The 12,500-nt window shown below is 44.5% G+C and overlaps 1 protein-coding gene across 1 annotated transcript in view; it reads right to left on the bottom strand.

The window, feature by feature from the left end:
- Positions 1-10,852: 10,852 nt before the first annotated feature.
- rhoub (ras homolog family member Ub) overlaps positions 10,853-12,500 on the bottom strand; it is a 7,582-nt gene continuing 5,934 nt past the window's right edge. Inside the window, exon 3 of the mRNA XM_083637070.1 lies at positions 10,853-12,500. This exon is cut by the window's right edge and continues 638 nt beyond it. The gene's annotated coding sequence lies outside the window, so the exon portion shown is untranslated.

Below are 12,500 nucleotides of genomic sequence, written 5' to 3'. Positions count from 1 at the left end.
TGGAGCTCTCCTCACAGGTCACATCCTGTCCGAAGGGGAACGACGGGGGGCTCCTCTTACCGTAGGAGGTAGGAGGCTGGCGGGTCAGAGGTCAGGGCCGCGCTCTCAGGTTTCAAAGCTCGCTAGGGTTCTGAGGTCGCAGGGTCACGGCGGGTCGTTCGTTTCTAGTTAGGGCTGCTGCGTCTTTGTGGATCACAGTAATGGCTTCCGCAAATTAAACACTCAAATTGGAGGCATTTACTTCCCCCTGGTTAAAGAGGCAACGATGATGATCGCCGTGACAACTGCTGCTTAGGCCAATCACGTCGTCTGTCTCTGGAGCGCTCTCCCTGCTGTGCAACACAACGCACACTGACTGAAGCTGAGGCTTCACTCTGTCGCCCACTGATCCATCATGGAGTTCAGCTCTGCTTTTGACCTCAGTGGATAAACACAGTCTCTGTGTGAGCTCACTGCCGGGAATAAAAGGCTAGAGGTGTGTGTGTGTGTGTGTGTGTGTGTGTGTGTGTGTGTGTGTGTGTGTTTTCATGCGTGTGGGTGTGTGTGTGTGCGTGTGTGTGCATGTGTGTGTGTGCGTGTGTGCGTGTGTGTGTGTGTGTGTGTGTGTGTGTGTGTGTCTGTGTGGAGGGTGTATTGGCAAAGGTCCTATTAGTTTCTGGTAGCGACACAGACGATAGTGACGAGAAAGGACAAAGAAAACAAAGCTATAGACCAAATCACCGTGACGTCACCATGTAAACAAATTTACTTCCGGGTACCACTTGGGGAAGGCGGCAGGTTTAAATGTGCGTGTTGTCAAATAAATGCTGTCAAACCCTCTTGCTGTTTTCGGCCGACTACTTTCAATTTAAATGGTTAAACGGTTGGTAAACATGCTTGTCCGACGTATCTAGCCTTTCTTCTGTGTTTGTTTTATGTAGTGTTAGCTAGCTAATAACGTTTGTTTGTCTGTCAAACTCGCTGTTTTTTTGCAGACTTGTTAACGTTACAGACAGAGCTACTAACCTCGCGTCACCAGGCTCTTCTCGGCGAGAAAGAGCTACTGACGCCACGTTAATTTAATTTAGCTTCAAGTCTACTCTGGTCTGGTCCAACAGGTAAATTAGCTAGTCTGGTCTCCACTAACGTTAGTGAAAGTGTTATGAATGATATTAAACAACAACACAATACGGACGAACCATTTTTGTCTTCTTTGTCTGTTTTTGTCTTCAACACGTCAGTTTGTGCCGTCCACCGCCATTATAATGTGTGGACCTCAGGGGTACCCGGAAGTAAATGTAAACATCCCGCTGATTTGGTCGATCGCTGCGACTACATATTATGCAAATTTCCAAATGCAGGATGGCAGGGGCAGCCCACCCTACTCTGCCTCTGCTACCCTGCATTTCAAAATTGCCCCCCCCCCCCCTTTTAGTTATTGGCATGGACACAAGCACACACCTTTACACACACACACACACACACACACACACACACACACACACACACACACACACACACACACACACACACACACACACACACACACACACACTTGACCTCCATGCCAAATTTCAGCCTCCTAACTGTGACCACCAACTTTTTGTGGACCGATCACTGACCGACCGACCGACCGACCACGCAGCCAGCCAACCAACCAATCAACCAACCTACCAACCAACCAACCAACCAACCAACCAACCAACCAACCAACCAATCAACCATCCAACCAACCAACCAACCAACCAACCGACAGAGCGACCTGCTGGTTGCAGCTAAAAAGGAAAAGTGGAAAAGAACAGGAAAAAAACAGACATGAGGAAAATGGAATTCATATCATTGCTGTAGATTCATTATGTAATCTTGAAAAGGCAAGTATTGTGAGAATGAGAGACGGAGAACGAACAAAAGAGTCAGAGGGACTGGGATGGGGAGGGGCAGTGAGAGGAGGAGACCTGCCTTAGAGGTCATTCTGCTGGACAGAAGAATCAGTCATTGTTTGTGTTTTTCGATTGAGAAACTGAATGCAGATATTCAGAAGTGGGATAAAGGGCAGCGATAGAAAGAGATCAGGCCGGGGGGATGGGGGGGGGGGGGGGGGCGAAGGGAGTGAGAGGGCGTAAAGAAACAAAAGAGAGAGAGAGACTACAGAGAGATCAAGCACCAAGGACAATGAGGCAGAGAGACAGTGTGCAAGATCGCCCAAGAACCAAAAGCAACATGCATGTGGAGAAAAGAAGAAAACGCAGGACGACTTGCGTAAAAGCTACAAGTTGAATCCTGTAGTTTTCCAGCTCGTCGGCTCGGCAGGCACAGAGGGGCTGTGAACTTGTTCCATTGTGCAGATGGAGGGAAGTGGAACGCTTCTGCAGGTGTTATCTCAGTTAGCGATAAAGAGCTTTTTGCACAGCGTGGCGTGACGCGAGGAGCCGGGGCCGCATAGGGAGAGAGAGGCAGGCGCTTGCGTAACAAGGCCCATAACTGCCAACAGCTGGCTTGGTGTGCGCTTGCACTGCGAAAAAAAGAAAGATTTTGTAGGTCTGTCACTATGACCACCGGAGCCGAGAGGAGAACAGAGAGTCCCTGCAGCCGCGAGCGGTTCTGTTCCCAGCTGGGACGGATCGCCTCGATCGTCCCGGAGACGGGACAGCCTGGCTTGGTCCAGTGCCAAGGACAGGGAAGGCAGTCACTTCAACACGCTGACCCACTTGCTCATTTCAAAACCGGTTTAAACAAATGACCGCATTCAAGTGCTGACCGGTTACAAGCGTCCAGTTTTTGTAAATTGTATATCTGAAGTGCGTCATTGCAAGAAGAAAAATGGAGGATGTGAAGACGACTGGAAGGAGGAAAAGTTATTCCCTTTACCCCCGATATAATTTTTTACGAGTTCTTCCATGAGATTTCAAGCTCCAACTGCAAAGATATATCTTTGAACCACAAGCTGAGTCAATCTGTGTGTTGAACACGATTATCTGTGTTTATTGCTGCAACAAAGGAACAATCTGGTCCGTTGGTCTTATTCAGCTGGTCAGGCCACTAATGAGTCACAGGGGGTGGGTAAATAATCCGCTTCTAACGACAACATTATCAGTGACCACTGACACTGTGCACTGATTTCATCACTCATTGTTTACTTGCTGAATAAAATTGCACTTTGTTGCAAACGTCATTTGAGATTATCTCTCTTTCCCCGGAGTTGAGCGGAGAGATTAGCTGCTAGGGTTGCCGGGCAAAATGTTTGGCAGGTTTTCCTGCAAACGCTCAGTCAGGGTGAGCGATCAATAATAACACCTGTGAGTCACCACATGAACTGAGGGGCTTTTGTCCCGTGTAAACCAATCAAACGGAAGGTTATTGAATCCTTAGTGCAAACAGCGGAATCGATAGGACGGCATCAAGGCCAGGTAAAAAGAGTGCATAAACACGTGTGTATGCATATGGGTACAAGTGTACACACACACACACACACGCACGCATGTACACACACACACACACACACACGAGCGCGCGCACACACACACACACACACACACACACACACACACACGAGCGCGCACACACACACACACACACACACACACACACACACACACATACACACACACAGAGCAAACTCTTATCTGTCCCATATGAGAGATCAAAGCACCACAGGCTGACAGCAATCAAACAGAGAATGAGGGAACGCCAACAAAATAAACTGATAAAGAGAGAGCAAGTGATAGAGGGTGCAAGCAACAGAGAGAGAGGGAGAGAGAGAGAGAGAGAGAGAGAGAGAGAGAGAGAGAGGGAGAGAGAGAGGGAGAGAGGGAGAGAGAGAAAGAGAGAGAGCGAAGCCCAGGGTGAGGGATTATAAACAAGAGCCAAGTAGAACAGAGGAAGAAAGAAGAAAAAAATGAAAGGAAAATAATCACATATGTTAGGTCACTACACCCAGCTATCTCAACACGAACAGTGTCCCTGTAGGCCAATCAGATGCCCTCGGCCAAGTGGGCCGCAGCTGTCGGCCAATCACACATGGCGTGTATGACATCAGAGGTACAGTTGGATGCACACCAGGAAGTATGATTTATTGTGGCAAAAAAAAAGGGGGATTTCAAAAGGCGGCCCCTTTCGGAAATCCAAACCTTATTGAATTAGTCCCTCAAGCCTCTACTCAGGTGCTCTGGTTTCAGCCCAGATATCAGTTACAGAGTCAAGGCGAGAGCACGTCTCATGCCCCAGATACAATTTGGCACCAAACACCGAAACCCAGTGCAGAAGAAGGCTATACGCAACTTGAGGAGCTCCGTCAACAGCAGATGTACTCGATATAAAAAAAAGCCTCTGGTCTTGGGTCTCTCTGAGCACCAGAATAGCCATCATAAAACCAAAATGTTTGTTTATTACTACCATTACCTATGTGATATTGTGACATAGCTCAAGTCAATCATTAACAAAGATCAATGAATGGAGAAGAGTTTCTATGGTTGAGCAGAGATAAGGCACACATAGAACAAACAGTTCCGTCATCTCATTCTAGCTAAAACATGGCAAAGTGCCATTTCAGCTGGACACTCAGTACCATAAACACACGGGGAAATGACGTACAAAGGGTAGACACCATTATAAAGGACACATGTGACAAGGACACACGTGCTGGTGCGTGTGTGTGCGTGTGTGTGTGTGTGTGTGTGTGTGTGTGTGTGTGTGTGCGTGTGCGTGCGCGCGCGTGTGTGTGTGTGTGTGTGTGTGTGTGCGCATGCACGACACATGCACGTGTGTGAATGTATGGGCAAACTGAAAGAACCAGTCAAGTAGGGCTACAGTGCATGCATTCGAGTGCTTTCATATAGCACATAAATGCACTCCTACACACACAACATACATAAAGCACATGTGCTACATGCGTGTGTGTGCACGATGATGAACATAGACATGCACACACACACAACATACATAAAGTACATGTGCTACATGCGTGTGTGTGCACGATGATGAACATAGACATGTACACATCCAAACACTTTGCCTGAAGCAAAGCAGAGACACATGTTCCACAGACGACAGGACAGATGTTGTAGAGTCAGAGATGGGCCTCTTTATAGTGAAACATCAAGCTGTTCAGGGAGGCCCTGCTGACCCCGGGACAGAATGGCTCAATTAGCTCTCCGTAATAACGAGACTGGACCTGGGGGTGGGGTGGGGTGGGGGAGGGGAGCTGGGGTGTTATATAAACTTATTAAAACATAATCCGGCCCGCGACCCCCTTACTGTAGCTAGCAGGCCACCACTGCTGCCACCGGACTGGTTAAGATCATTTTTGGTGACATTAGTCCGGAATGCTTCCATGACAGTCTGTGAGAAGTGACATTGACGTCAGTCTGGCTCTGGTGGTGACGGCTACTCTCCGAGTCTCACCTCACTCTCGCTCGCTCAAACCTGTGTGTCATAATCGCTCTAGCTCTCGCTGCTTATAGTCCTTTGAACATAGGCTAATGTGAGAAAAATGTACTGAAGTAATTAGGGTTTGTTACAGGAGTGTTACGAGAGTAGAGAGGGCGAGATCTGCAGAGCCTCGGGTCTTAAACATACTTTGAAAGCAGATTTCTGTCGAGAATAATATCGCGTACTCAGTCGCTGGTAAATCTGTGTGTGGGTGTCTTTTAATCAGGGCCCCAGACACATTGCATGGCATTACAAATACTTGGGCAACAGTTAAGCCGACAGACAAAATGTACAAAGTGGACCACAGTCTCCTGGTTTGGACCACTCCCGCCCAGTGTTGGGCAAGTTACTTTCATAATGTAATAAACTACATATTACTAGTTACTTTCATTTGAGAGTAATAGGTTACTTTACAATATTACTGTCTGTGTAGAGTAACTTGTTACTTATTACACTACTTTTGGATTACTTTCACCAAAATAACTGCAGTAGTAGAATGACATCGCCACCCCGGAACCATCCCGAAAAAATTATTTATACCGTCTGAAGTCGGTGTAAACCGTCCAAAATTCTAAATGTTATCTTTTTCCTTTGTTATTCTCATCTATAGTGGTTATTTGCATAAAAACACACAATTTGATTAGGAAATGATTGTATCTTTATTTGCTTTGATTAATTTTTTTTTTTAACTCAATTTATAACTTGTGTTACTTGACAAAGTAACTGGTATAATATTACTGAAATCCTGAGTAATAAGTTATATTACTGAGTTACTGCTAAAAGTAATATATTACATGTAATATATTACTTTTGTAATGAGTTACCCCCAACACTGCTCCCCGCAACGTACAGACCTGACATACGTTGTTAATGTCGCTCTATAATCCTGCCCCCTAAGGGCTGAGCTCTGGTCATTATTACGCTGGCAATTATCTGAGGGGTGCTGGAGAAATCCTTTGCCAACTTTAAGCCATCAAAACTGATTACAAACCTACTCTTTCATGTGGAGTCAGAGTTCAGTCATTACCGAAATGATTCGCAGAAGTTATGTAAGGAAGCGGAGCGGGCGTTCAGGAGGGAGAAAAGTTCAAGTGAATCTTTAGTGTTCTTGAAGGCTGCAGTCGACTGGGTCACCCATTTCTCAGAATCACCTCACACATCCATGAGGACTACAAGGACGAGCCATGCCTACGAATTAAGCCGTACTGTCAGGGGCGGAGCGACCCTATCAGCCCAGAGGGGGCGAAGAAAAATGTGCCTTTTTTGCATGTTTGAATTGGTTTTAGCCATATTTAGTGGAATATCTAATTTTAAACACACCAATGTTATTGTCTATTGATTGAATTCCTCTCACACTCACACCACTGACTTTATTAAATAAAGTCATTTTAAGGCACAACTGTAAAATAGCTGATAGCCCCTATATCCGAAAACACAATTTGTCACTCATTGAGCCAAGTAATATTATGTCCAAGAAAGCCTACAGTGAAGCCACTTTACAGACAAGCTTGTTCTGAAGAAGAAAATGAAAAACACAGGTTGCCAGCCGGGCCCGGTGGCCTGGCCTGCAAAAAAAAAAAAAAATTATGGGCCCCCCTGACGAGTGGGCCCCAGGGCGGGCGCACCCTCTGCCCCGGTGTACGCTCCGCTACTGCGTACTGTGGATAGGCTTAGAATATGTTTCTCCGCTATCTTAATGGAAAAGTGTTTTTTGAGGGTGAATGCTTCTCAATTTCAAGAAAAAAAAATGCAAATGTCTGATGAGATATTTTAGATGAATAATTAAACTTTAATGGGGCATATTTAGCTACAGCTTTCTACAACTTTTCTAAAATTGGTGGGATTAAACAAACTTTGAAAGAAAAATCTAGTATCATAGTAATAGTAAATTGTAAATATACTTGACATGCTGTGGCAATCAAAATAAACCATCCGTCCAACATGTCAAGAGTGAAACAGTTACCATCTATGTGACTTCATCTATTTTGGCCCACCCCTAGTTTCCTATTATTCAGGTCAAGGTTTCTCAAACTGCAGTCTTATGTATTTGCACTTACGCACTTATGCAAAACGTATTGTTCCCACTTCCCAGAATCCATAGACAGGAAAGAGAAAGATATTGTACCTTCAGCTTCACTTAGGGGGAAGAAATAGTGCTCTATTGCAGTGCTTCCTTTACCTTTTTTGTCGTGTGTACCCCTTGAGCTGTTTTGACAAGTCAATAGTACCCCCCTCAATAGTAAAGTAAAGTAAAGTAAAGTAAATAATTTATTTCGGTCAATTTGTCAGTTTCACATAAATGCATTACAGTAATAATGTGCCTTTATAGGAGACCGAAAAGGTGTAGGCTGAAGCCGCAGCTTATGAATGCCTACCCTTTTTTACATTTCATTACATCAAAAATCAAAAACAAAAAATAAGATAGTTGCAAGAATCAGTTAACAACGAGAAGGAAAGTTTGCAGTAGATCGTAAAAGCCCTAATGATAGCTTTTAAGTACTTGATTGTACTAGGGTTTTGTATTTGTTAAGTGCTCTTAGTTTAAACATTTTTTTGAATTTACATATAGAATTGCACAATTTTAACTCATCGCAGAGACTATTCCATAGTTGTACACCTTTGACAGAGATGCATCTACTTTTAAAGTTTGTTCTTACTCTCATTTGTTTGAACATGCAGGTTCCCCTTAGTTCGTACCGGCTGACTCGGGGTGAAAACAATTTCTGAATGCAGATGGGAAGAAGGTTATTATGTGCCTTGTATAGTATAATGGAGGTTCTGAGCTCAACTAGATCTTCAAATTTAAGGGTATTTAATTTAATAAAGAGTGGGTTTGTTGGGTTGCAGTATTTTGAATGGTTGACAATTCGGATGGCTCCCTTTTGTAGCTTGATAATTGGATCAATATTTGTTTTGTAGGTGTTCCCCCAAACTTCCACACAGTAGTTGATGTATGGAACTATGAGTGAGCAGTACAATAAATAAGATGATTTTTGGTTTAAAAGTTATTTTGTCTTGTAAAGGATTGCAGTAGTTTTGGCCAGTTTGGATTTAATATTATTGATGTGTGCTTTCCAATTGAGTTTATCATCAATAATCACACCTAGGAATTTATTTTCAAAAACACGTTCAATCTCAACATCATTCATTTTTAACTTGACTTCACAATTTATTTTGCGGTTACCAAAGAGTATGAATTTTGTTTTGCTCAGATTTAAAGATAATTTATTCACATCGAACCAGCTTTTAAGGACTTTTAACTCTCTTCCCACTGCAATCAAGAGCTGTTCCAGATGTTTCCCAGAACAATATATACTGGTGTCATCAGCAAACAAAACAATAGACCCAGCAACTGGACGTTTGAGCCATCATTTAAGGAACAATTGTAATCCTCAATCTTTCCATGTGCAAGCTGCTCGAGTACCCCTAAAACCTACACGCACCCCGGGTTGGGAATCACTGCTCTATTGGACCAAAACCAATCTGTCTGGTTGGCTATGATCAAGCTGTGATGATAAAATACTGTGCCAAGATGCATATTTAATGGCATAGATTATTGGTTTCATAGTCAGGAATTGGTGTGTTTTTACTTTTACATACGGTTACGTAAACACTCTCATAAATTTGCTTTCTCAAAACTCCTGTTTACTGAAGTGGAATATTTCTCTTTTATATCCCTGGCAGACACATTTGGTATCGGCCTTGCCCTTGAGCAGAGCAGACTGCCATAATGGAGAGGACATTTCCACATGGCTAGACAGACAAACAACCTCGCCGTGAAATCTCAACAGCTGGAATGAGGGATGTGTCAGACATTTTCCACTCTGTCGGTCTCATGATTGACACCTCAAGATCCCTATCACAGAAAATTAACTGTGTTTATAAAGAACAACACACACACACACACACACACACACACACACACGCACACACACACGCATGCACACACACACACACACACACACACACACACACACGCGCACACACGCACGCACGCGCACGCCCACGCACACACACACACACATTGCTAAAACCATCACAGACATCCAGAATGGACACAATGTGCTGGACATTTCCCAAGATGGCTGCCTTGGGGAAGACAGAAGAACAATGAGGTTTCCTGCTAAAATATCAGTGGAGAGTGGAGGAGCCACTTGGCACGCCTAGCTCATCCACTGAGGCTAGACAGACTCATCTGTCTGCCCGGCAACAACACAAACTCTCTTTTAGCTGCCTAACCTATCATTAACGCTTCTAAACAAGTACAAGATACCTAACTGTCATTCTCTGCCCATTGTTTTAGTCTGTGGTGTAGACACATACCTATGAATAGGGAGGAAAGCCTATTATAGGCAATTATAATCATCTGATCTAGTTCAGTTAGAAGTCCTGGTGCCAGCAAAACTGATGCGGCAGAATCTTTGAAGTCACTTTTAAATGCATTACTAAACATTGTGAATATTTTGTTACTTCCGGCTTGGTCGGGTCGGGCGTCCACAGGCATGTGTATGCAGGTCATGTCGGATTTTAGATGTGTGTCCTGGTCGCAGCACTAGCGCCTCCTCTGGTCGGTCGGGGCACCTGTTGAGGGGTAGACTCAGTTCCAGTCTCTATATCCGCGCTGCTGGCGGTGCTGGTGGCCTGGTGCTCTTTAGTTGTCTGGGAGCTGAGACTAGTTCAAGGGGAGGGGAACTGGGGGGCATAGCGTGATCCTCCCACATGCTATGTACTGGCAGTGAAACCCCTCGCTGTCAGGTGAAAAGAAGCGGCTGCCACATGTATCGGAGGAAGCATCTACTATTCTATGGCTCTCCACAGAGAGAGGGGAGAGTAGGGGGAATTGGCCAATTGACGTTACAATTGGGAGGAAATGGGGGGAATCTGGATAAATAAAAAAAACAAATGTGAATTATTATTTTAATCCGTTTTATGACCTGTGTGTTGTATGCAGGTTCTTCAGATCCTTATCTTAGGACAAAGATCCCAATCTCAATGACTCTCAATGATAAATGACATCACCCAAACTCTACTAAGTCATACTGATGTCTGACACACCAAGTTCAACTTGTTGCTCTGCTTCAGGGGTTTGAACAAGTCACCGTCTTGTAAAGCAGCGAGTCGCCTGTTAGCCTTGAACATGTTTAGAAACTGCTGTATCCTTTATGCACACATTCATACGCCGAGTAACCTTTGACCTCTACAAACTAAACATGTGACCAACACATTCATACCCTGAGTAACATTGACCTCTACAAACTAAACATGTGACCAACACTCCTCCTCCTCTGTGTCAATAATATGTCTTCACATTCACCTGGTCATTCAACCTCACCCACTCACTGCAATGTGACAGAAAAAACAATAACATATAGTATAGGTATAATATATGGAACAAACACAGTGCCACTGCAAACGGGTTAAATATTTCACATTTTATTTTGTTCCTCTCATATAGCTTCACAAATTGCTCTCATGCCAGTACCAGACACCGACTGAAACACTCATACTGTTAAGTACCATGAAGTACCATTGAGAGTGGGACAGTACAGCCACTGAGTGGGATATAATGTATGTACATAGATTTACCCTGATGACATTACAAACATCATAAATGATTACTATGTAACATACATAATGGTATAGAATAGTTCATACATGTGCTCTGCACTGCTGCTGACCAAAGGCTGCGTGTGCAGTTCATGGCCCCTAAGGGAACAGATAGAGAGAGAGTTGAGACACAAGGCTTCTGAAAAATGAGAAGCAAACATAGAATCAGTCTCTCTGGCAATTTCCCCTCGTTCACCTTTTCATTTCATTTCGATACACCGACCGACACAGAGGGGCGGATAATCATCTGTTTAAGTGTGAAACCTAAAGGTCCTGATTACAACGAGAAACCCTGTAATTGTCCAAAGGCCATTGCATGGCAGGACTTCAGCGATGATGTGTTTGGACTCTGCGTGATAAGTGCAACGTACACTGGCACCCTATCGACTCTGGAAGACGACGCACCGGTTCTCCTTCGCACAACACTTCAGGTGAAGGTTGACTATTAAAAACCTACAGTCGGCATGTGACGTTCATTATGTTCAATATATAGGCTCAGCAACCATCAATGGGTGCGTGTTTTATTCTATTTCTGAAATGGGGTCAGTCCATTGGATGTGTGTTGGCGAGGAGTTTCCAGGACTCATGTTGTGCAGCAGCAGCAGCAGCAGCAGGCCCTGAATGTGTGGTCTACTGACACAGTGACAGCTGTCTCAACACAGACGCAGGCCGACCTACAGAAACCTCGACGCACGCTTGTGCTTAAAACACACACACACACACACACACACACACACACACAATGGCTGTGACACCTCAGCCAGACCAGTGTGACAGTACATAGCAGTGACATGGCACCGTACAGACAGACCGATCCTCACGGACCCTTAGATTTCATAAGAATTGATGTCCATATATATCTATTTGTTTGCAATTCCAGAAAAGAATGAGTGGAAAAAGTGGTAGATGCTTGTGATTGAGGCAACAGAAGGCGCAGTACTGGCTTGATTTAAAGTGATCGTATAATTGCATCTTTGATTGGGGCTGAGCACTTTTCCTCCGGTCCTCTCACACGGTATTAATTCCACGTTTTGATTCCACCGGTAAAATATAAAAGCAGATTTGTTAGGAGAGTAGGGGGGCAGAATTACAGTATAGAGCACGTACAATTATACACTTGGTTAAAAGAAGGGGTGTCAATTTCAACAAATGTGAGGGAGTAGGCTATACTTTGAGTACATAACGTCACAGTCTTAACACCTCCCCCCCCGGGGCGAGTCGGCTCATATTTCCTTTGGACGGGTCCAGCGGATGCAGAGCCAATAACGACTCTGCGGTCCCATGTGCCATAAACTTTGCTTAGTTCCATCACGTCGAGCTAAATGCTGGTCACATCTTCAGAGTCCAGGCTGGCTGCGTGGTGGAGCAGACAGTGGTTGGAGGATTATACTCGTCTTTTAGGAGTCAACAAACTCAGGAAGGGATCTTTTTTCGGGGTCAAACTGAAGCGATGCCCAAACCCGCAAGCCACTACGCAGCTCAGGCAG

Source organism: Poromitra crassiceps, assembly GCF_964638095.1.
Source record: "Poromitra crassiceps genome assembly, chromosome: 5".
Lineage (NCBI taxonomy): Eukaryota > Metazoa > Chordata > Actinopteri > Beryciformes > Melamphaidae > Poromitra > Poromitra crassiceps.
This window is presented reverse-complemented; position numbering and strand designations above follow the sequence as displayed.